This window comes from Peromyscus leucopus, chromosome 1 (genome assembly GCF_004664715.2).
Source record: "Peromyscus leucopus breed LL Stock chromosome 1, UCI_PerLeu_2.1, whole genome shotgun sequence".
Classification (NCBI taxonomy): Eukaryota; Metazoa; Chordata; class Mammalia; order Rodentia; family Cricetidae; genus Peromyscus; species Peromyscus leucopus.
Window position 1 is genome coordinate 188284956 of NC_051063.1, and position 25000 is coordinate 188309955.

A 25000-nucleotide genomic window follows, 5' to 3' on the forward strand; every position below is an offset into this window, starting at 1 on the left:
CTGCCTGGACTCTTTGACTAACTAGTGGCTGGCTTTGTTTGCCCTCTGATCTTCTGGCAAGCTTTATTTGTAAGAGAATACACAAACTACAACCATAGAGAGCTGTTAGAAAACAATGTCAAATCACAGGAAAAAATCCAAGCAACAAACTATGACCAGGTGTCCAGACAATGATCCCAAATGCAGAAGAGAATGGAATGATATTTCAAGCTTGAAGAGAAAATCACTCTCAATCCTATTTTTGCCTTAAGAAAAAAATTATCTTAACGGTAATAGAGACCTAAGTGCATTTGAAGATAGCCTTGAGATAACATAATTGATTTCACTAAAGCAGCTTTGCTGACAATAACTAGAGGCAAAATTTATACAGGGCTATCAGATGAATTATCCATGTAAATACAGGAAATAATAATTCTATGTGATGACTACATAAATACAGGAGAACTTGGAAGTAATCATCCATGGGCAAGACAACAAATCACCAATTCTCACACAGAAGGAAGAAAAATATGTTGTAAGATTCTTAAAATGGTATTATAATGAAAAACCTGAAACAAAATATTGGGTAAAGACTGAAAGATCAGAGAAGCAGAACAGGCATTCATGACCTCTTACCTCACCAATTCCTCAGCCTGAAAGTGCTCAGCCAAGAGGCCTCAAGCTGAATGAGCTTCCTCAGCTGAAAAGGTCTCAGCCCAAATGCCTCTAGCTCCTGTCTCCTCAAGCCTTATATACCTTTCTCTGCCCTGCCATCACTTCCTGGGATTAAAGGCTTGTGTACTTACCAGTACTGGGATTAAAGGTGTGTGCCACCACTGCCTGGCTCTGTTTCCTCTCCTACACTGAGTCAATCTAATGTATTCCAGGGTGGCTTCGAACTCACAGAGATCCAGATGGATCTCTGCCTCGTGACTGCTAGGATTAAAGGTGTGTACCTCCACTCTGTGACCTCTATGTCTGATCTAGTAGCTTGTTCTGTCCTCTCATATTCAGGCAAATTTTGTTAGGGTACACAACACATCACCACATAAATGCTACCAATAATCTAACCCAGCAACAATATAAAAGAAATCTAAGTGAATGTTAATGCCATGATCAAAAATCTAGCCATTCTGGAAGTCGATATGGAGACTACTCAATTAAACGAATCCAGAACTTAAATAAACCTAGCACTGTACCGCTCTGACCACTAGATGGTGGTCTTGTCATTTTACTAACTCAGCAACAAGTTTGTCTTCTGTGACTCAGGATAAGCTGATTAGACTCACTGGAACCCGAAAGCACAAAAGCGCTTTCCAAAAGTTTCAGGCAGAACTAAATTCCCAGAAATCTGCTTACCACTGTCTTGGGTGTGTTGGGATTAATGGTGTGCACAACCCTGCTCTTCTCAGAAATTTATCATAAATGACCAAAACAGTCTGTACATTCCTTTTCATTGTATAATTATCTAGTTTTTTGTTTTGTTTTGTTTTTGTTTTTTGAGACTGGGCTTGTCTGAGTAATAGCCCTTGCTGTCCTCAAATACCTTGCATAGAAAAGAATGAAGTGGAACTCTCTGAGAAGACCTACCTCTGCTCTGGCATGCTGGGATTAAAGGAGTGTGCCACCACACCTTGCACATTATCTGGCTTAATATCAGGTAAAAATAAGAGTCAGGGAGAATCTCTTTTTTTGTGTCAAGATGATTTTGTTTGTTTTTTTTATTTTAATTTATTTTGTATTGTTTTAGAAAAAGGGTTTTATGTTATAGTCCTGAATGTCATGGAATTATGAACACCTTACTATCTTTGAACTCATAGAGATATGCCTGCCTCTGCCTCTGGTGTGCTGGTATTAAAGGTGTGTGCCACTCTTAAGAAGTATTTCAATAGGTGAGAGTGTTGATTGGCTTGATCAGTTTGGGAGGCAACTAGGCAGTGGGACCAAGTCCTGTACTCATTGCATGAGTTGGCTGTTTGAAACCTGGAGCTTATGCAGGGACACTTGGCTCAGTCTGGGAGGAAGGGACTGGACCTGCCTGGACTGAGTCTATCAGGTTGATCACAGTCCTCGGGGGAGGATTTGCCCTGGAGGAGGTGGGAATGGGGGGTAGGCTGGGGGTAAGGGGAGGGAGTGGGAAGGGGGAGAATAGGGGAACCCGTGGCTAACATGTAGAACTGAATGGTATTGAAAAATAAAATTTTTAAAAAAATGAAAAAAAAAGAAGTTATTTCAAGTAACTTTGATGTTGGTTTTTCTGTGAGTTCTGATGGAATTCTGTCGATCTGTTCAAGGGGTAGTTTTAGGGCCGGCATTTTATACTGGCCTCAGTCACATTGCAACTGATGTTCTGTTTACATATTTATTTACATATTATTTCATGTTGTTTTAATTTAGTGTGTTATATTCATCTGTTTCAATTAGAGTTTCCAATTTAGTGTAACAAATCTCTTTAACGTCAGGTAATAAGAGATCCAGTTGTTCACTCATTTCTATCATGGAGGCTGTGCAGTTACCTTGTATAATTGTCAAGACATGGTAACAGAAGGGGTGGTAGTGGCAAACAGCTTTAATCTCAGCACTCAGGAGGTAGCCACAGACAGACTCTGTGATTTCAAGGCCAGTCTGCTCTACAGAGTGAGTTCTAGGTCAGCAAAAGCTACAGAGAAAATAACAAAAAAATAATAATTACAAAAAGTTATGTACAGTTCACCAAGGTTATGCATGCCTTTTACCCAAGCACTTCAGAGACTTGGGCTAGGGAACTCTGAGTTCAAGGCCAGTGAAATTTACACAGTGAGACTAGGAAAGGAGAAAGACACAGAGATATTGTCTGAAAATAATGTAAATTGCTCCATGAGCAATAGCTTTCAAAAGGACCATGCAAGCTTCCAAAGCAGTGAGCCAAACAAAAGTCCTATGATGCCTATGAACCACATCAACTGTCATCCTGGTACAATAGCCCTAAGAAAGTAGTAGTTGCAAGCATACCTTGGTGGTAACCTGAATTGAAATCCCAATTAGCATTATTTAAAAAACCCCAAGTCAGATATTGAGGGATAAAACTGAAATATCAGAGGAGAACAGCCAGCCACCAGAGAATTCTTACCTCTATGAAATCTCAAACCAAGTCTGGAGGCAACCTGTCTCTACATATTCTAAGACTGAATGAGAAAAATCATTTCTCCACCGGCCTTATATCCCTGTCTCTACTTCCCTAATGCTGGGATTAAAGGTGTGAACCACCACCACCCAGCTCTGTTTCTCTTTTAGACTGATTAAATCTTGTGAAGCCCAAGGTGGCCTTGAACTCCAGATCTTTCCAATTCTTCCTCCCAAACCAAGTTTAAAAGAGTATGTCACCACTGCCAGGCATCTGTGGTTAACTACTGGCTACCTCTACACTCCGATCTCCAGGCAAGATATATTTGTCTGAATACAAACAAAGTATCAGACAACATCAACTCAGACCTCTCTCATTGAAACTAAGATGGCTTCACAAAAGGGAACAATGACAGGCAATGAAAATCTGGCTACACTACTGGTGCAGGAGAAGACATGAATCATGGAGGACAACAACAATTACCATTTTAGTAAACCATCATAATCCTTAACAAATAACTAAACATTTTTGTTTGTAACCACAGGCAATCTGAGCTTTCACCCCCTCGTAAGAGAAACTTCTCTTTTCAACAGATATCACTTCAAAAATTGACAATGGCTAAAGTGCATAGTTGTGGCGCAGAGGTACATGGATGCATCTTTAAAACACTCCTGAAGAGGAGCTATAATGATTAAATGAGGCTGAGGACATGGAGGTTTGTTGTGAAATTGTGTCAACAAGTGTATTAGTCAGAGTTCTCTAGTGTAACTGAAGTTATGGAATGAATATTTATTTATTTATTTATTTTTATATATAATGAGAATTTATTGTATTGACTTACAAGCTGCTGTCCAGGTAATCCACAATTGGCTGGTTTTAACAGAAGTCCAAAAATGTAGCAGTTGCTTAGTCCACATAGCTGGTTGTCGTGGCTCTTTTTCAGTATATGATGGAATCCAAAGAAGTAGGCTCCAATGCCAGTGAAAGAGTGGATGAGCTAGCACAAAAAAATGAACCAACAAAAGGGCAGTGAGGAAAATGATGCCTCTTTCCATGTCTACCAGTAGAAGGTGTGCCCTTCCATCTCTATCCTATTCAAAGGTGTTGGTCCTTCAGCCTCAAGATGTGGATTAATGTTATTTGTCTTCCTGTCTGAAATTCCAGACTAAAAGTGGATCCATCCATATCCAATTAAGCAAAAATATTGTCTCTCAGGTATGCCCTTCATTTCTGGATTCTAGTTCATTTCAGATGTAGTAAACTTGATAACAGAATTACCATCATACCTTGCAACATCAGAAACTATGTTTATAAAATCTCACCAACATGACCTCCCAAATGTGGGCTGGACAAAACCAAGAACAATGGACATGCCAAAGTAGTTAGGGCAATAAACACAGGATGAATCTGGGTACCTACTGGACCTACTTTGATTGAGACATCAGCCAAAACTCCATTAATCACCTGGCCTCCATAAGCCCCTACTTTAACTGGAATGCCACCCTGTTTCCTCATGCTCCTGGTGTAGCAGGAATTGTTAGAAGGTTTTATTAATAAAAACAATCCTGGAGCCTGGTACTGGGGTCAATGTTGGAAGATCAGAGAAGCAGAACAAACCACAGCCACCTCACCTTGCCAATTCCTCAGCTGATGCTGTTTTTTCAGACTGGAAGCTTTCAAGTCCTCATCTGAGAGGATGTCAGCTGAACTGTTGCTAAAAGCTTAAAAGCTTAACCACCTAGTTTCTGTTTTTCATGCCTTATATACCTTTCTGCTTTCTGCCATTACTTCCTGGGATTAAAGGCATGAGTCCCCATGCCTGGCTATTTCCAGTGTGGCTTTGAACTCATAGAGACCCATGCTCCAGAAGGCTATGATTAAAGGTGGGGGTGCCACCATTTTCTGGTCTCTATGTCTGTCTAGTGGTTGTTCTGTTCTCTGACCCCATATAAATTTATTTGAGTGCACGGTATATTGGTGAACACAATATCAATAATCCTGGAATAAGCTTTAACTTAGAACCAGCTGATATAGAAATGTAGGATATAGATATGATAGGATGAATGGGTAGTTTATTGATTCTGCTTTTAAAGAGCAACAACTTGTTTAAAATATTTTACATTGTTATAGATTTTAGTTTATTGATACAAATTTAAAGTTAGTTTTGTTATACTCTATGTATATTTCTACTCTTGTCTAAGGTATGTTTGTGCAGCTCATTTGAAATTGTAATGGATAATTAAGACATACAGATTTATAATTATTCTTCTATGAAAGTCAATCTTTAGTCATGTTAATTAAGTTTTGAGGTATACATAGATATAATTCAATTAGGCATGTAAACTTCAAACACTTCAAAGATCTACATAATATGGCTTTAAAATGCTTTAAAAACTTAACCTTTCTGGACAGTGAGACATGTCTTCTCCTGGCAACACCAATTTACTTCAGAAAGAAAGATGGGTATCAAAGACTCTCTATGTTGAGTTTATCTTCTTCTTGGCAAAAATTGCCATTGGGGTAAGAGGCTGCTCTTGCCTGGACTGATGATAGTATGTTGTATAAACTGGACATACAGGACCCATAAGAACATGACTACTGAAGTTGCCAAAATTGGCTAAAATGGTTATTTAGGTTCCTGCTTTGCAGTGAAGACTCCCAAATATTCTACAGCAGCCAAGAAGAAGCAAGTACAAACTCTAGGCCTGTTGTCTGAAGATGGACACCTCAACATTACAAAGGATCTTTAGATCACTGTAGAGGCAGGCAACTGTCTCTGTCATTTCTTGAATTTTGGAAGTTGCTTGCAATGCATTTCCAGTTTACTAAGGCAATACTATATCCTTCTGTGGTCTTTGATGGAGTTGAAGACTAGATAGTTTTTCTCTGGAGTTCTGATAGAATCCAGTCAATCTGGTCAGGTGGTTGTTTTCAAGGTGGCATTTTATACCAGCTTAAATCACATTGGTTCTGATGTTCTGTGTACATATTTATTTCATGTTGTTGAAATTTGATATGTTAACTTCAACTGGAAATTCACCTATTCCTTCTTTTTTGGTAATTTTTTTGAGACAGGGTTTCTCTGTGTAGTTTTGGTGTCTGTCTTAGATCTTCCTCTGTAGAACAGGCTGGCCTCAAACTCACAAGATCCACCTGGCTCTGGCTCCTGAATGCTGGGATTCATGGTGTGCACCACCACCAGGCCAGAATTTCCTCTATGTTAATAAGAGCTTCAAATTTATTATCATAAACATCTTTAATGGCAGTAAACAAGGGATCCAGTTGATCATTCATTTCAATCAGGTAGCCTGTGCAGCACCTTGGGTAATTTTCCAGACATGATAACAGGACTTGTGCTGATGCAGACATGAATCATTTTTTTTCCGAGGTAGGGTTTCTCTGTGAAGCTTTGGTGCCTTTCCTGGATCTCAATCTGTTACCAGGCTGGCCTCGAACTCACAGAGATCTGCCTGCCTCTGTCTACCGAGTGCTAAGAGTAAAGGCGTTTGCCACCGCCTGGCCAAAGACATGAATCTTCGTGGAAAAGAAACAACTACAAATTTATCAAACTATCACAATCTCTAAGAAATAGCTAAACATGTTCTTTGTACCCACAGGTAAGTTAGTATTCACATCATCAAGAAACATTCTCTTTTCAACAGAGAACACTACAAAAATCCACAAGTAATGAAAATGCAGAGTTGTGGAGCCAGGTGAACTGGATACAACTTTAAAATACTCCTGCATCTAAAACTGAAGCTTCATTCATGAAGTGGAGGATATTAAAATTGTAAGACTTAGAAGACAAGGGAGTTTGTTGTGAGATTGTTTCTCTGGGTGCGTGAAACAAAGTTCTCTAATGTAACAGAATTTATAGAATCAGTGTGTGTGTGTGTGTGTGTGAGAGAGAGAGAGACAGAGAGAGAGAGAGAGAGAGAGAGAGAGAGAGAGAGAGAGAGAGGAGAGTGCATGTGTGTGTGTGTGTGTGTGTGTGTGTGTGTGTGTGTGTGTGTGTTGTTGGGGATATAATGGACTAACTTACAGGCTGCTTTCCAGTTAATCCAACAATGGCTAGCTGTAAGAGAAAGTTCAAAAATCCAATAATTGCTTAGTCCCAAAGTATCACTGTCTTAGCTGTTGTTGAGTATATGTGCAAGCCCAAAGAAGTAGGTTCCAATGCAAGAGAAGGAATGGACACACTAGCTAGAAAATTAGCTAACAAACACACATACAGCAAAATGATTCCTATTTCCATGTCCTTTTATATGATTTCAGCAGAGGATGTGGCCCAGATTAAAGGTACATCTTCTACTCTCTCTATCCTGATAACATGAGTGTGTCCTTCAGCCTCAAGATGTGGCTTAATGACATTTGTCTACCTATCAGAGAGTTCCAACTAGAAGTTGATTCAGTCACTTAAAAATAAGCACAAATAATGTCTCTCAGGTATGCCCTCCATTTCTGGATTCTAGTTCATTCCAGACGTAGTCAAGTTGACAACCAAAAATAACCATCCTGCCTAGCAATGCCAGAAGCTCTGTCTGTAAAATCTCACCAACATAGCATCCCAAATGTGAGCTGGACAGAGACAAGAACAATGGACATGACAAAGTGGATGGGAAAAAGCCCAAAATGCCTCAACCCTACAAAGAGAATTACAGGCAGGTGGGGGGTTCTGGGTGCAGGAGAAATAGTCTCCCCTGGGAGGAGCACACAAACTGGTTATTCAATACCAAATGGTCAACAATGAAGACACATATACAAGTAACATAATATAGACTCACCAAATTAGTTATGATAATGTATGTACACAAGTAGACATATATGAATACAATAAAAATTAATGAAAAGATGCCATGAATTTAAGTGCAAGCACAGAGGTGTATGGGAGAATTTGTAGAGAAGAAAGTGAGAGGAGAAAAGTTCTAATTATGTAGTAAATTCAAAATTATACGTAAAGAATGTAAAAGAAAAATAAACCAAATAAGAAACAATTACAAACCCAGACTAAAACCACAACAAACAAACCATATGCATATCTATCAGGTAGAGCAGAATAGGATTCCTTTAAGCCTCCATGATGCCCTAGCAACAATGACAGTCATGAGGAAGAGAAATGATAACTAATGTTGACATGAAGTGAGGAAAAGAGATCAAACACTGCTGTGGGAGTGAGAAAGAACTCACTTCACTAGAGAAAGAACTTTTGAAATCAGTCTAGTGTTCTCAAAACAATGAGTAAATGAAAGAAAGAAAGCGATTCTGCTACCTAATTACAGCACTGATGTGTGACATTATTCTTGTGGAAACACTAAGAAACATCTACTAATGGCAAATAAGAAAACAAAGAAAACCAAAGATGGGAACCAACAATGTTTATCTTGGTGAACCAATGAGGTTCTGTTTGTTTTCTCTTTGTGGGATCCTTTTTCGTGCATGTATGTCTGTGTACCTTGTGTGATCCTAGTGCTAGCAGAGACAAGAAGAGGGCATTGGACATCCAGGAACTGAGGTAACAGTTTGAGTGCCCATGTGAGGGTGCTGGAAATACAAAGCGAGTCTTTTGAAAGAGCACACAGTACTCTAAAGCTCTTAGTCATTTCTAATGCTATGTAGACCCATGAGTTTTAATGGGGTGACCTTCCAACTGGCAGTGAGAAATTAGTTATAAAATGAAAAAGGACTCAGAGACAGCTGTATCTCCCTCTTAGGGAGAAGCCTAATGAAGTGAGAAACTTGGGGAACCGATGCTCAGCTTGCAGGCAGTTTAAAATAGGTTGGAAGTGTCTCTCAAGCCTCTCACTGCCTCTTCCTGTGGAAAGATGGGAGCTTGTCTTCTTGTATTCTCTGGTCCAGGCAACTTGCATAGTGTCTGATCCATCCCTTGTCTGAGCATCTTCTGTGCATCTCAACTTGTCTGAAGTTTCAGTAGTCCTTACTGATTATATATGCTTGATGCGGGAAGGCATTGATGAATCTTTCCAGTTTCTGTGACTTCCTGGAGCTATTAAGTTGTCTATGTGTTTCTGGAGATTCTCTGTATAATGAGGTATTTTACCTTCCCTCACAAAAATGTCAGTCAACTCTTGTGTCAGGACCCCTTTGGGATCACATATCAGATACCCTGCATATCAGATATTTACATTATGATTTAGATCAGTAGCAAAATTACAGTTAAATAGTGTACCAAGAATAATTTTACAGTTGAGGGACACTACAACTAGAAGAACATTTTCAAATTGTCACAACATAGGAAGATTGAGAACTACTGCCTTGGGCTATCCCATTCCTTTATGTAGCTTTAGATATCCTGTGTTTAAGAATCATCCTACAAGATGGAAGTGTTTAATCTCAGAAAAAATTGATACAGAGTAAATACTCCTAGGCTGAACTCCATGGAATTGCCATGTTTACAATGAGAATATTCTCATCTGCAGTGGGATGTTCTGTATGTTAACTGTGTTGCTCTGATTGGTTTATAAATAAAACATTGATTGGCCAGAAGTCCGGCAGGAAGTATAGGTGGGACAAAGAGAGAAGAGGATTCTGGGAAGTGGAAGGCTGAGTCAGAAAGATGCTGCCACCTGCTGTGATTAGAAGCAACATGTTAAGATACCGGTAGGCTACAAGCTATGTGGCAACTTAAAGACTAATAGAAATGGGTTAATATATAAGAACTAAATAACAAGAAGCCTGCCATGGCCATACAGTTTGTAATAAATATAAGTCTCTGTGTGTTTACTTGGTTGGGTGTGAGTGGCTGTGGGACTGGCTGTGAGAGAGATTAGTCCGGACCATGGGTGAGACAAAAAAATTCAAGGTACATTCATCATGTTTGTTCATGTTTTTCTCTGACTTTCATATTCCTGAGTAATTATGGGGCAGATATTTCAAGAATATCTCAGAGACTCAACATGAGATCTCTGCCTTCTTTATGTGCATCACAATCCCCAAGACATAAGGAAGACCTTCAGGTAGATGATTCTATCTCCCCAAAAGTAGGAGGGGTATAATGCTCAAGCCCTTACTGGGGAATCTTAGAAACAGTACCTCTGGAAGAACTCATAAATGATTCCTAAGAAATTTCCCATCAACGTATTACCCCAAAATGCTCAAATATGAATGCCCACCCCCAAGATTGGACACATGAAGATCAAAGCCTAATGTGCCACAGTGGCCATCCTGTGGCTCAGCTTTGCTGAATCTGGTTCAAGCAGCTATAAAGACTTTATGACTTTCAGTTATGCCAGCACCATTTATGACTTTCAGTTATGCCGCACACCTATGAACATATAATTTTTGACAAAGAAGCCAAAAGTGTACAATAGAAAAAAGAAAGCATCTTCAAAAATGGTGCTGGCATAACTGGATATCAACATGTAGAAGGCTGCAAATAGATCCATATCTGTCGCCATGCACAAAACTTAAGTCCAAGTGGATCAAGGACCTAAATCCAGCTACTCTGAACCTGCTGGAAGAGAAAGTAGGAAGTAGTCTTGAACACATTGGCATAGGAGGTCACTTCCTAAATATAACACCAGTAGCACAGGCACTGAGAGAAACAATCAATCAGTGGGACCTCCTGAAACTGAGAAGCTTTTGTAGAGCAAAGGATACAGTCAACAAGACAAAGTGACAGCCTACAGAATGGGAAAAGATCTTCACCAACCCCACATCTGACAGAGGGCTGATATCCAGAATTTTTAAGGAACTCAAGAAATTAGACACCAAAACGAACAACATTCCAATTAAGAAATGGGCTATAGAACTAAACAGAGAATTCTCAACAGAGGAAACTCAAATGGCTGAAAGACTTTTAAGGAATTGCTCAACATCCCTAATCATCAGGGAAATGCAAATCAAAACAACTCTGAGATACCACCTCACACCTGTCAGAATGGCTAAGATCAAAAACACTGAGGACACTTTATGCTGGAGAGGATGTGGAACACAGGGAACACTCCTCCACTCCTGGTGGGAATGCAAGCTTGTACAACCACTTTGGAAATCAATATGGCACTTTCTTAGAAAATTGGGAATCAATCTCCCCCAAGATCCAGCTATACCACTCTTGGGCATATACCCAAGAAATGTTCAATCATACCACAAGAACACTTGCTCAGCTATGTTTATATGAGCATTGTTTGTAATAGCCAAAACCTGGAAACAACCTAGATGCCCTTCAACTGAAGAATGGATAAATAAATTGTGGCACATATACACAATGGAATACTACTCAGCAGAGAAAAACAATGACATCATGAGGTTTGCAGGGAAATGGATGGATCTAGAAAAAATCATCCTGAGTGAGGTAACCTAGACTCAGAAAGACAAACATGGTATGTACTCACTCATAGGAGGATAGTAGATGTGAAACAAGGATGACTGGACTGCTACTCACATCACCAGTGAGGCTACCTGGAAAACAGGACCCCAAGAAAGGCACGGGGATCACCCAATGACGGAGAAATGGATGAGATCTACATGAACAGCCTGGACATGAGTGGGAGCATTGAATGGTGAGGATAGAGGGAAAGAGAGTGGGAGATCCCACCTGGATCAAGAACAGAGAGGGAGAACAAGGAAAAGGAGACCATGATAAATGAAGACCACATGAGAAAAGGAAGAAACAAAGTGCTAAAGAGGCCCACAGAAATCCACAAAGATACCCCCCAAAAGACTGCTGGCAATGGCTGAGAGACAGCCAGGACTGACCTACTCTGGTGATGGGATGGCCAAACACCCTAATAGTTGTGCCAGAAACCCCATTCAAGGACTGAGGAATCTGGATGCAGACATCCACAGCTAGGCCCTGGGTGGAGCTCCAGGAGTCTAATTAGCGAGAAAGAGGAGGATTTATATGAGCAAGAATTGTTGAAACCACGGTTGGATAAAGCACAGGGACAAATAGCCAAACAAATGGAAACACATGAACTATGAACCAAAGGCTGAGGGGCCCCCAGCTGGATCAGGCCCTCTGAATAGGTGAGACAGTTGATTGGCTTGATCTGTTTGGGAGGCATCTAGGCAGTGGTACCAGGTCCTGGGCTCGCTGCATGAGATAGCTGTTTGAAACCCTAGGACTTGTACAGGGACGCTTGGCTCAGTCTGGAGGAGGGGCCTGGACCTGCCTGGACTGAGTCTACCAGGTCGATCTCAGTCCTCGAGGGTGGCCTTGATCTGGAGGTGGTGGAAATGGGGATTGGGCTGGGGGGAAGGGGCGGGGGGGGCAGGATGGGGGAGAACAAGGGAATCTGTGGCTGTTATGTAGAACTGAATAGTATTGTAAAATAAAAAAAAAGACTTTATGACTTTCAACATTTCCATCAGAAAGGGCTGAGCCAACATTGACAGCTCCTCTCTTTACAGGTTATCACCTTCTTTTTATGTTAAGGTTTAGTTCTAATATGTTTTTCTAATATGAAGATTTGAAAGTGAACAAATGATGATATGATAAGATAAAAAAGGAGATTATGGAATCTACTTTTAAAAAGGAACTACTTGTTTTAAATAAGATAAATAATAAATTTTTTGGTCTGAGTTTATCAGATGCTACTGGACTGGACATTGTTAATATATATAATGGAGTTTTTATCTGATTCTGACAAATGTCAATGGACTAGACATCATTAATGTAATTTTGGCTGTATATATTGTATATACTTATTGAATACTTTTTCTTGTATTAGTTATAAGCTTTCTTTAATTTTAGACAAAAAGAGAGGAAATGTGGTGGTATTGTGTTCCGCAAAATATTGTGTACCTTAAGAAACTTATATAAACCCGAAAGGAAACACAAAAATGCTCCAATAAAGTCTTATCATTTGTTCACTTTCAAATCTTCATATTAGAGCTAAACTTTAACATAGAAAGAAGGTGATAACCTGTAAAGAGAGAAGCTGTCAATGTTGGCACAGCCCTTTCTGATGGTAATGATAAGACTTTATTGGAGGATTTGGGTGCTTTCTTTTTTGTTGGATTTGCTTTGATGTCATCAATTTGAGCACTAGGTAAAGGATTTGTCAAATTGAATGCATTTTGTGACTGTCATTTTTAATGGACAACAAGAAATATGGATTATATATCGTATAATATGGGATACATTTATGTTGTTTCTCAGAAGTATATCTTTTGTGATGCACAGCTACTGTCATATTTCTAATGTTCTAAGTATTATTATTATTATTATTTATTATTATTATTATTATTATTATTACTGAGACAGGGTCTTGTATTCCTGGCAGTCCTGGAACTGACTATGTTGAACTCAGACTCACAGAAATCTTCTTGCTGCTGCTTCCTGAGTGCTGGATTGAAAGCTTGGCATTATTTTCAAGTTTTAGATGTAGGACAAGATAAATATTTTTATTACAGAAGTTCCTTGGCAGTGTAGATATGGTTTAGTGGGTAAGAGCACTGTTTGCTCATCCAGAGGACCAGGAATCAATTTTCAACACACACACACACACACACACACACACACACACACACACACACACAATAGCTCACAACTGTTTTTATCTACAGCTTCAGGGAATCTGATGACCTCTACAGGCCTACACAAGCATCAGACAAACATGGAGTGCACAGAAAATTTTGTAGGTAAAAGTTTCCATATATATAAAGAACAATTCACAAAGTTACTGTTGTAGAATTTTATTTGAATATAAACTCTGATATTTTATAACATTTAAAACTTCAATAAACCCTATCATAAGTTTCTTATCTTTATGTTTCTATTATGTATACTTGTGCCTTTTTAGTAGAGAACACCTTATAAAGAACATGTCACATGGTTCACAATGGTATTTTTCAGTCCTGTATGAACTGTCTGATGTATTCTAAGAATTCTAAGGATATTCCAAAGTCTTTGTGATTGTGAAGTTTCTCTCCAGTATGAATTTCCTCATGTGCTCTAAGATGTGAGCAGCTAGAGAAAGACTTGTCACATTACTTACACATGTAAAATCTCTCTCCAGTGTGTACTCTCTGATGTGTTCTAAGATTTGACATGTAGGTAAATAGTTTTTCACATTCAAGGCATTTTTAAGGTTTCACTCCAGTACGAAGTTTCTGATATTTTCTAAGAAATTAGCATGTTGTAAAAGATTTGTCACATTTCCTACATTTGTAAAAGTTTCTCTCTAGTATGCAGTTTCTGATGTTTTCTAAGACTTGAAGCAGTAGATAAACATTTGCCACATTCCTTACATCTGTAAGGCCTTTCTCCGGTATGAACCCTCTGGTGTCTTTTAAGATGTGAATACTGGATAAAAGCCATGTCACATTCCATACACTTGTAAGGTCTCTCCCCAGTGTGGACCCTCTGATGTCTTCTAAGATCTCCAGAACTTGTAAAGCATTTATCACAATTCTCACAACTGTAAGGTCTCTCTCCTGTATGTATTCTCTGATGTCTTTTAAAATTTGAAATCTGGATAAAGGACATGTCACATTCTCCACATTTGTAAGGTTTCTCTCCAGTATGAATTTTTTGATGTTGTTGAAGATTTGAGTACCTAGCAAAAGATTTGTCACATTCCCTACATTTGTAAGTTTTCTCTCCAGTATGTCGTTTCTGATGCCTTACAAAAGTTGAACATGTATAGAAAGATACACCACATTCCTTACATCTGTAAGATCTCTCTCTAGTATGACCTTTTGATGTGTTTTAAGTTGTGAGTTTTGGTTAAAGGACTTGTCACATTCCATACATTTGTAAGGTTTCTGCCCAGTGTGAATTCTCTGATGTCTTCTAAGATTTGAGCAACGGGAAAAGGATTTGTTACATTCCTTACATCTGTAAGGTCTCTCTCCAGTATGAACTCTCTGATGTATTCTAAGATGTGATTCCCAAGTAAAGGATTTGTCACATTCCATACATTTGTAAGATTTCTCTCTGGTATGAACTTTCTGATGTACAGTGAGGCTTGAGGCATTACTCAAGCATTTCCGCACACCCCACACTGGTGTGGTTTCTCACCAATGCTAGATTGGTTGTTGCAAAAGAATGTATGTAGAGCTGAAATAATCATCATATTCTTTCTGCCTGTGCTCTTTCTTTTCAGTGTAGAGTCTCTGATCTTGAGTAAGGTTGGAACTCAAATTTAAGAACTTCTCACAGTCTTTAGATTTGCAAGGTTCTTCTCCAATGTCCATACTTTCATGTCTATGTGGATTTGAAGAGTCAATGAATTTATCCCTGTGATTACTGCACTTGTGGTTATTAGAGTTTTCAGGAGTTTCACTTGTTTTATAACAAGCACATGTGGAGGGGTCATGAACCATTTTACCAATCTCATTACACTGACAAGACTCCTTTTCTGTCTTCACATGTTGATGGACAGGATCATGTTGACAATAGTTTCCTGAAAATTAGTACAATTCAGATTAGCAGGGCTGCTATTAAACTTTTGATAAATGATGGTCGACATCAGTTTTCTCTTATGATAAGTCAAGGAGCAACCACTTAGACATTTTTATTTTACTGTAGTAATTTAATATATTCTCACTAAAACAGCACAACAGCCTTTAACGGTCTGTGACTACTAATAAATGAGTTGTCTTTATCAAAAATGTCTAATGGCACAAGATGAATCAGGAAACCTTGGAATCAGTAATTAGCTTTGTGGCAGCTTATGACTGTCAGACTGTGGGACAAGGAAAAGCTCAGTTTTATCTAACAGTTACAACAGGCAGGGTGCATCCTGGGGCCATAAAACTACAGTAAGTAAATGATCAGTTAAACTTTCAAGTGGAATTGAATATCACAAAATCATTTTCATCTCTTGCTTTATCTTTCACTTGAAGACTCCAAGGTTGCCCTGCTAATATTCTAACCCCACATACTTGTGAATATTCTCTGTTCTCCACATTCCTGGGGAATCTCATTTGCTCTGGACTAGCGTCCAGGTCTACCTTTCATCAACCATATGTCTTGTGAGGTAGCCCATGTCCCATGCTAGATTTTTTGAAGGAATACAGAAGTCTAACATAGTACTGTGCTTTATACATGAAATAAAAACAAACTAGAAGAATCCAGGAAAGATTTCCAATGGCTCTTTCCCATCAGAATCTTTAGCATATAAATATGCTAAATTTCTTCTCAATTTGCACATCTTGAGCTTTTCCCACAATTCAAACTACATGAGGTACAGTGATGTAATTGGAGCTTAAAATATGCATATAAATATTATATGATACTAAATTTTTGAATGCATTATGGAACCAAATTAGGGGTGCATGACACTTCTAACATGCAAAATGGAAAAAAAAATATTAAATACCGTGAAAAAGTTGTGTTCTACAAAACTTTTCCCTAGTATTCTCTTGTTTCTGACAGCTTAAGAGAGAGTTTCCAACCTATAAAGCCAGTATATAAAAAGGATTATTTAGTAGCAAAATGTCCTCACCCACAGAAACCAGGTTGCTGTAGTTTTCCAACATCACATCAATGTACAAAGTCCTCTGAGCAGTGTCCAGGAATTCCCACTCCTCTTGGGAGAAGTCCACAGTCACATCCTGGAATGTGATTGGATCCTGAAACAAAAAAGTTGTTAGACCACATGCTACAAGCAGATTTTTTTTTTTTTTGGATATAAGTAGACTGGAAGAAACAAGGGATGTAGACGATGAAGACAATTCCACAATAAGATGATTTCAGTATAGTCACATCACATGATGGATTTGCTAAGTCTGTAGAAACAGGATGACATAATAGGCTCAGATACAATATACAAAAAAAACCCCACACATTTAAGGTCTGGACATGGATATGTATCTATTATGGATGTTGAGTTTATGTCCAACAGGATCACAGTGTACATGTCTCAGAATGAAAATTCATGATGAGGAAATGTATTTTTATTGCTGCACCTGTAAATCATAGTAAGAATGTGCCACTCAACATTAAACCACATATGTATGAACACCTAATTTTTGACGAAGAGGCCAAAACTGTACAATGGAAAAAAGAAAGCATCTTCAACAAATTGTGCTGGCATAATGTAGAAGATTTTAAAATAAATACATATCTGTCTTTGTGCACCAAGCTTATGTCCAAGTGGATCAAAGATCTCAACATAAATGCAATTACTCTGAACCTGATAGAAGAGAAAGTAGGAAGTATTCTTGAATGCATTGGCACTGGACATCAATTCCTAATTATATAACCAGTTGCACAGACACTGAGAGAACAATTAATAAATGGAACCACTGGAAACTGAGAAGCTTTTTCAGGGCAAAGTACATGGTCCATAAGATAAAACAAGAGCCTACAGAATGGGAAAAGGTCTTCACCAACCCCACATCTGACAGAGGGATGATATCCAGAGTATATAAAGAACTCAAGAAACTACACATCAAAATACGTAACAGTCCAACTAAAAAATGGGCTCTGCTGCCTCCCCAGGGAAGACCTGGCCTTGGAGGAAGTGGGATTGGAAGGTGGGTTTGGGAGGGAAGGCTGTGAAGTGAAAGGAGGGAGCTCAGGGGAATCTGTGGTTGATATGTAAATCAAATAAAAAATCTCTTAATAAAAAATAAAATAAAATAAAATAAATTTTAGGAATTACAAAAAAAAGAAAAGAAACTGCTACTCAATCAATGCTATGCATTCCCTGGACTCACATGGTTATATTCTAACACGGTCAGTTTGTATGTTTAAATTCTAGGTCCAATGCCATTCCATTAATGACCAAAGTGGTACATATGGAAGGTAGAATTTATGGTTGATTAGATAAGCAAAGAATTTTCCTTTTTTTCCACAGTAATATCAGTGTAATAACATTGCATGCTGTCAATTTTAAAATTGATATGCAAAAACGGGCAATATATAGGATTATTTTATAAGCATTTTGATCCAGTACCAAGTAGGTAAAAAAAATCTGCATCAACCACATTTGATATAATCAAAAATTTTCCTAAAATATTATGAATATGCCAACTTAGGCAAATCAACAATTTCAGAAGTTTTGAAGAACATTTCATTTCTGAAGTTATAAAAATTGAGGGATCTCTTGTTACAGGATATTTGTTTACACTGCATGAGAAATACCATCACTTTCAGTGTTTCTCGAATATAATAATGCTCAGAAGATCAGTTCAGGAGAAAATATGAGAATTTTTGTGCCTGAAATTTGTAGTTTTTAATTTTTTTCCCTTTTAGTAGTTATCCTGTACTTTCTAACAGATTTTAGGTTAGCAGTGTTTATGATTCTTCCTTTATTTCTGTCAAACTGCATAGTGGTGACATATTCTCTCTGAGTCATGAATCAAGAATAAATGCAAACCTGGCAGTTAGAGCTCATTCCCCAAATCTCTGCTTTAAAACTTTGCAGGTTCAGGGTTAGGGAGTAGAGTCATGACTCTCACAGGAACTGACTAGAAGAAAGCAATCATGAGGAATGTTCTTTCTGCTTTAAATGTGATGGATTGTGCACATCCATCTGTCAGTGTCCTCAATACATTATTTCTGATGCATTCCATGTAATGCTACCTAATGAGTCCCAGGCAGTAATGGCTACACAGTGGGATCCTGTTTAGGCAATAAAAAAGGAATAAAAATGCTGATCTCAAGCCAGGTGTGGTGGTGAATGCCTTTAATCCCAGCACTTAGAAAAGGAGATATATGGACCTCTGTGAGTTTGAGGCCAGTAAGTACTACAGGGCCACTTCTAGAAGAGACAGGGCTATACATATACAACTTGTCTCAAAATACAAAACATAACATAAAACCAAAACACTAATCTCTCCAGTTTAGCATGTTACAACTTAGCACTCTAACCAAGTGTGTGATGTGAATAGCAATTCTCCTGAGACAAACAGATAGCAGTTGTCAAAAAACATGTGGAGACATCATCATTTCCATGATATTAAACACCAAAGAGAAATAAGTAGACCACTGTGGTAGTTTGAGTGTAATTAGCCACCATTGGGAGTGGCACTATTAGGAGGTGTGGCTTTGTTGAAGTAGGTATGGCCTTGTTGGAGGGAGTGTGTCACTGTGGGGGTGAGATTGGAGATCTCTTTGTTTAAGCTTCACTCAATGTGACACTCAGTTGACCTCCTGTTGTCTGGAGATGTAGGACTCTCAGCTACTACTCCATCTTGTCTGCCTATATGCTGCCTTGATGATAATAGACTGAACCTCTGAAACTGTAAGCTGGCAGGCACCTCAATTAAATGCTTTCCTTTATAAGAGGTGCCATGGTCTCAGTGTGTCTTCACAGCAATTTCATTCTTAACAAGTCAACTACATTCTGAATCTACACTCAAGAACATGATTTTCATGGTAGGATCAAGCCACTTGTGCAAGCCTGTTTTGCACTGTCTAGTGTCCTTAAATATTTACTATTAGGAACCGAGTATTACTTAGCATTAAAAAACAAGCTTTGTCTCTTAAGTGCATTTAGTGCTAAGATATGAAACTCTCATGTGCTTCAATATGACCTCTTTAAAACCATGATTCCCTCAAAACAATGAGGTTCCTCTCTGCATTCCTGAGCACTGAACACGCCCTTGTGGCTGCTGCTGAAGCCCAACATGACAGAGACCTAATGGGTCTTCTTGAAAAAAACTACCCTTCTTATGCTAATGGAGATTGAGAGCCCAATATGGCCAGCTTTGGCAAGTATTAATGTATACTAGGAACTATAGCCATGAGATTGGATTCTCCAGAAGAGCTGTCAGTCAAACAAGGATCAAGAAAAACGGGTCTGGCGGTTCATGTTCCTGGAGTTGTATCCATGCCAGTGGATGTCCACACAATCCAGAAGAGACTCTGACATTGCTGCTGCTGCTGCTGTTGCTGTTGTAACAATGGCGCACACCGTGTATATATATATATATATATATATATATATATATATATATATATATATATATATATCAATTGGCTTTGAAAATTATAAATTTATAAACTCAAGTTCTAGTTGCTTTTGGGATACTATCTTACAAGGACTCCACTGTACAGTATGGCTCGTTAAGGAAGGGAATGGCTCAGTTGCCTTTAGCCTACTGGCTATGGGTGAGATAGGACCTCTTTTGGTCTTTTCTGTATTGAACACACAGATTGCAAGCCCAGTGCCACTTTGAGATCTTTGGCAGCAATTAACTATGCAGCTCACACACACAATTGAGCCAATATGAAAATGAGTATTAAGAGATAGGTGCCCTGGGGGGCACTCACCAAACTAAGACAGAGCACCTGTGTGGCCTGGGCAGGTGTCTCCCTGACAGGTAAGGTGACCTGCTGACGTCCCACGCAACCCAGGTCAGAAACTCATTTTTTAATAAAAGGGGGACCTGCAGGGTCCTGGCCCCCGTTTAGGGTAACTGTTGCCTTGCTTGCAGACATTGACCTTGATATCCTCCCAATCCTAATTCCCTGCCATGTTCCACCCTCCTGAATGCTTATGGGAAGTTCCTTGTCTGTGTATCCTGAATAATGGGCGTTAACAGCTTAGATGCAAGATTGTAAAACATCAGTAGCAAATTTCTGCCCTCCAGGGTCTTTCCATTGTACTGTAAGCCTGTATTTAAGACCTCCTACCCCCTTCAAAAAATGACATTCGACATTTAAAATTAAAAAAAACATATATATATATATATATATATATATATATATATATTTAAATGAATACTGCGAATGTAATCTGTAATCTATGAATACCACAAATGTGATTAATATCATGATTGTAAGTAATGAATATCATGAGTGTAATTTAAAAAATAAATAAAAAAAAACCATGATTCAAGTAAGTGGGACAGTTAAAAAAAATAAAGCCTACATAACACAGAATTCCTCACTCACTAATATATACAGATATAGCCCTTATTCTAAAACAATTAAACATCACAGCAATGTATTTTTTGTTCATGTGCTAAAATGGAATTTTTTTCAAAAATACTAGTCATAATTTCATGTGAGATACTTATTCTTCGGGAAAAATAATCTGGGAAGATCAGAATGAATAAAAATGCTGTAAGTGTGGATTTATGAAATTACATTATATATCTGTACTCATAAATACAGCATGGTACAGTCATTTAAAAGAAGAGAATGATAATAGATTGTGATAGAGGACCCAGAAAGAAAGAAAAATAAAAAGCTAATGTACTTATTTGACAAAGGAGGCAAAAAGATGCAGCATAAAAATGTAGCCTTTTAACAAATGGTGTTGGTAAAACTGAACACAGAAGAAGAATGGAATTAGATACTTATCTTTCATTTGTATAAAGACCATTCAAAGTGGATCAAAAAATCTTATTTCAAATCATAATCACATAGACAAGTAGAAAATGTTGAGAGGATCCATCCGGATTTTGGGATAGGCAAGGCCTTATTGATTAGAAAGAAAACCAACAACAGAGGAAGTGAAACAATGGGACTACATGAACAGAAAAAGTTTCTCCTTGGAAACCATCACCAGAGCACACACACACCCAAGTGATGGAAGAGAATCTGTACCAGTGACATTGTTGATAGGGGCTCATACCTAGAATTTACCAAGAATTACAGAAATTAAATACCAAGGAAATTATACTGCTATTTATAGATGCTCAAAGGAGCTGAACAGACATTTTTTAAAGACAAATACACAAATGGCCAATAAATATTGCAAAAGAGTTCAGGATCCCTAAAAAACATGCCATCATGGAATCCCAAATTAAAACTGCTTTGAAATATCTCCTCAGCCCAGGCTGAGAATGGCTGTCATCAACTAACCAGAAAACAAGTGTTAGGCAAGGTGAGAAGAGAAAGGAACTCTTATTCACTGTTGATGTGGGTGTGTGAAAATTATACACTCAGTGTGGTAATGAGTTTCAAGATTATTAAAAAAATTGAAGATAGATCTAATATATGACCCGGCAATGTCACTCCTTGAAACATAATTTGAAAACTCCACATCCCGTTACAGATATATTCACACTCCACATTCACTGCTACTGCCTTCAACATGGCAAAGTATTAGAATTAAGCTAATTATATGAAGACTGTACACATACATAAAGGAATACCATTCAGCTAAGGAGAAAATTGCAGGAAAATGATTAGACATAGAATGTGTAATATTAAGTTGGTCACACAGTGTCAGAAAGAGGGAATCACCTTTTACCTTATATTCAGAAACTGGCCAATAATGTGTGTCTATGAGAAACAAAATACATGGGGGCTCAGCAGAACATGGAGAATAGAGATCAAGAAAGGTTAAATGACAGGGTTGAGGTAGGACTGAATGCAGATAATGAACAATGGTTATGAAAAAGGATATAAATTAAGTAATTTTCTAGCTGTGATTTTTCCAAAGTAATTTTTCTTTTTCTCTGATGGATAAGTTGATAAAAATATATTCAATAACAAAAATATAAAGCCCCATTTGATAGATTCCAAAGATTAAGTTCCCAATGACTACTCTAACTAAATAAAATTTCAATATTTGTACAGTACTTGTACAGTAATTAAGTTCAGTTAATATCAGTGTATGTGTGTTGTTTTTTTAGAACAATTGTCATAATAAAATTTAAAATATTGTCATTAGCAGATAATTAAAGGTTTGCAATATCTGAACATATAACATTTCTAGTAAAGTAGGCATGACCACTGACCTGGAAAATACACACTGGAGAAACAGCCATTTTTTTCTGTTTCTTTTCTCTGAGTTTCTCTTTAAGGAACAAGGAAGAGATGACTTGCTGATCTTTCATATAAGGGATCAAAAAGAAAAGGAAATAATTAATACTGAAAGCTGTAGCACAAATTCTAGTTGGTCTTTTAATACAAACCCAAAGTCTGATATCAGGGGGAAAGCTCATAGATCAGAGAAGCAACACAGACAGCTGCTAGTTCTTAAATCTTTAAGATTCTCCAACTGAAAGAGTGCTGAGCTCCTGTCTCCTTCCACCTTCTATTCCTTTCTGTGCCCAGCCATATGACTTCTTTTCCCAAACTCCTTAGCACAGGGTTTAAAGGCATGTGTATCTCCCCAGCACTGAAAACAAAAACATGAGATGCCAAGTGCTGGGATTAAAGGAGTGTGCCACCACTGCCTGGCTCAGTTTCCTTTTAAACTGGATCAGTCTTGTGTAGCCCAGGGTGACCCTGAATTTGCATAGATCTGTCTGCCTCTGCCTCTGCCTCTGCCTCTGCCTCTGCCTCTGTCTCTGTCTCTGTCTCTGTCTCTGTCTCTCAAGTACTGGGATTAAAGTTGTGTGGTACCACTGCCTGGACTCTTTGACTAACTAGTGGCTGGCTTTGTTTGCCCTCTGATCTTCAGGCAAGCTTTATTTGTAAGAGAATACACAAACTACGACTATAGAGAGCTGTTAGAAAACAATGTCAAACCACAGGAAAAAATCCAAGCAACAAACTATGACCAGGTGTCCAGACAATGATCCCAAATACAGAAGAGAATGGAATGATATTTCAAGCTTGAAGAGAAAATCACTCTCAATCCTATTTTTGCCTTAAGAAAAAAATTATCTTAACGGTGATAGAGACCTAAGTGCATTTGAAGATAGCCTTGAGAGAACATAATTGATTTCACTAAAGCAGCTTTGCTGACAATAACTAGAGGCAAAATTTATACAGGGCTATCAGATGAATTATCCATGTAAATACAGGAAATAATAATTCTATGTGGTGACTACATATATACAGGAGAACTTGGAAGTAATCATCCATGAGCAAGACAACAAATCACCAAATCTCACACAGAAGGAAGAAAAATATGTTGTAAGACTCTTAAAATGGTATTATAATGAAAAACCTGAAACAAAATATTGGGTAAAGGCTGAAAGATCAGAGAAGCAGAGCAAGCCACAGCCACCATCTCTTACCTCACCAACTCCTCAGCCTGAAATAGCTCAGCCAAGAGGCCTCAAGCTGAATGAGCTTCCTCAGCTGAAAAGGTCTCAGCCCAAATGCCTTTAGCTCCTGTCTACTCAAGCCTTATATACCTTTCTCTGCCCTGCCATCACTTCCTGGGATTAAAGGCTTGTGTGCTTTCCAGTACTGGGATTAAAGGTGTGTGCCACCACTGCCTGGCTCTGTTTCCTCTCCTACACTGAGTCAATCTAATGTATTCCAGGGTGGCTTCGAACGCACAGAGATCCAGATGGATCTCTGCCTCGTGACTGCTAGGATTAAAGGTGTGTGCCTCCACTTTGTGACCTCTATGTCTAATCTAGTAGCTTGTTCTGTCCTCTCATCTTCAGGCAAATTTTGTTAGGGTACACAACACATCACCACATAAATGCTACCAATAATCTAACCCAGCAACAATATAAAAGAAATCTAAGTGAATGTTAATGCCATGATCAAAAATCTAGCCATTCTGGAAGTCGATATGGAGACTACTCAATTAAACGAATCCAGAAGTTAAATAAACCTAGCACTGTTTCGCTCTGACCACTAGATGGTGGTCTTGTCATTTTACTAACTCAGCAACAAGTTTGTCTTGTGTGACTCTGGATAAGCTGATTAGACTCACCGGAACCCGAAAGCGCAAAAGCCCTTTCCAAAAGTTTCAGGCAGAACTAAATTCCCAGAAATCTGCTTACCACTGTCTTGGGTGTGTTGGGATTAATGGTGTGCACGACCCTGCTCTTCTCAGAAATTTATCATAAATGACCAAAACAGTCTGTACATTCCTTTTCATTATATAATTATCTAGTTTTTTGTTTTGTTTTGTTTTTGTTTTTTGAGACTGGGCTTGTCTGAGTAATAGCCCTTGCTGTCCTCAAATACCTTGCATAGAAAAGAATGAAGTGGAACTCTCTGAGAAGACCTACTTCTGCTCTGGCATGCTGGGATTAAAGGAGTGTGCCACCACACCCTGCCCATTATCTGGTTTAATATCAGGTAAAAGTAAGAGTCAGCGGGAATCTCTTTTTTTTGTGTCAAGATGATTTTGTTTG

General features: G+C 38.4%; 2 protein-coding genes and 2 pseudogenes across 3 annotated transcripts in view; 1 reads left to right on the forward strand and 3 right to left on the reverse strand.

The window, feature by feature from the left end:
- LOC114688539 (zinc finger protein 54-like) overlaps positions 1–25000 on the reverse strand; it is a 406652-nt gene that overhangs the window by 352256 nt on the left and 29396 nt on the right. The window lies entirely within an intron of this gene.
- The window catches only part of LOC114688971, a 364483-nt pseudogene that overhangs the window by 310094 nt on the left and 29389 nt on the right, over positions 1–25000 (reverse strand).
- The window catches only part of LOC114683966 (zinc finger protein 729-like), a 279247-nt gene that overhangs the window by 73465 nt on the left and 180782 nt on the right, over positions 1–25000 (forward strand). The gene's annotated exons all lie outside the window — the stretch shown is intronic.
- Positions 13895–22759, reverse strand: LOC114686990 (annotated as a pseudogene).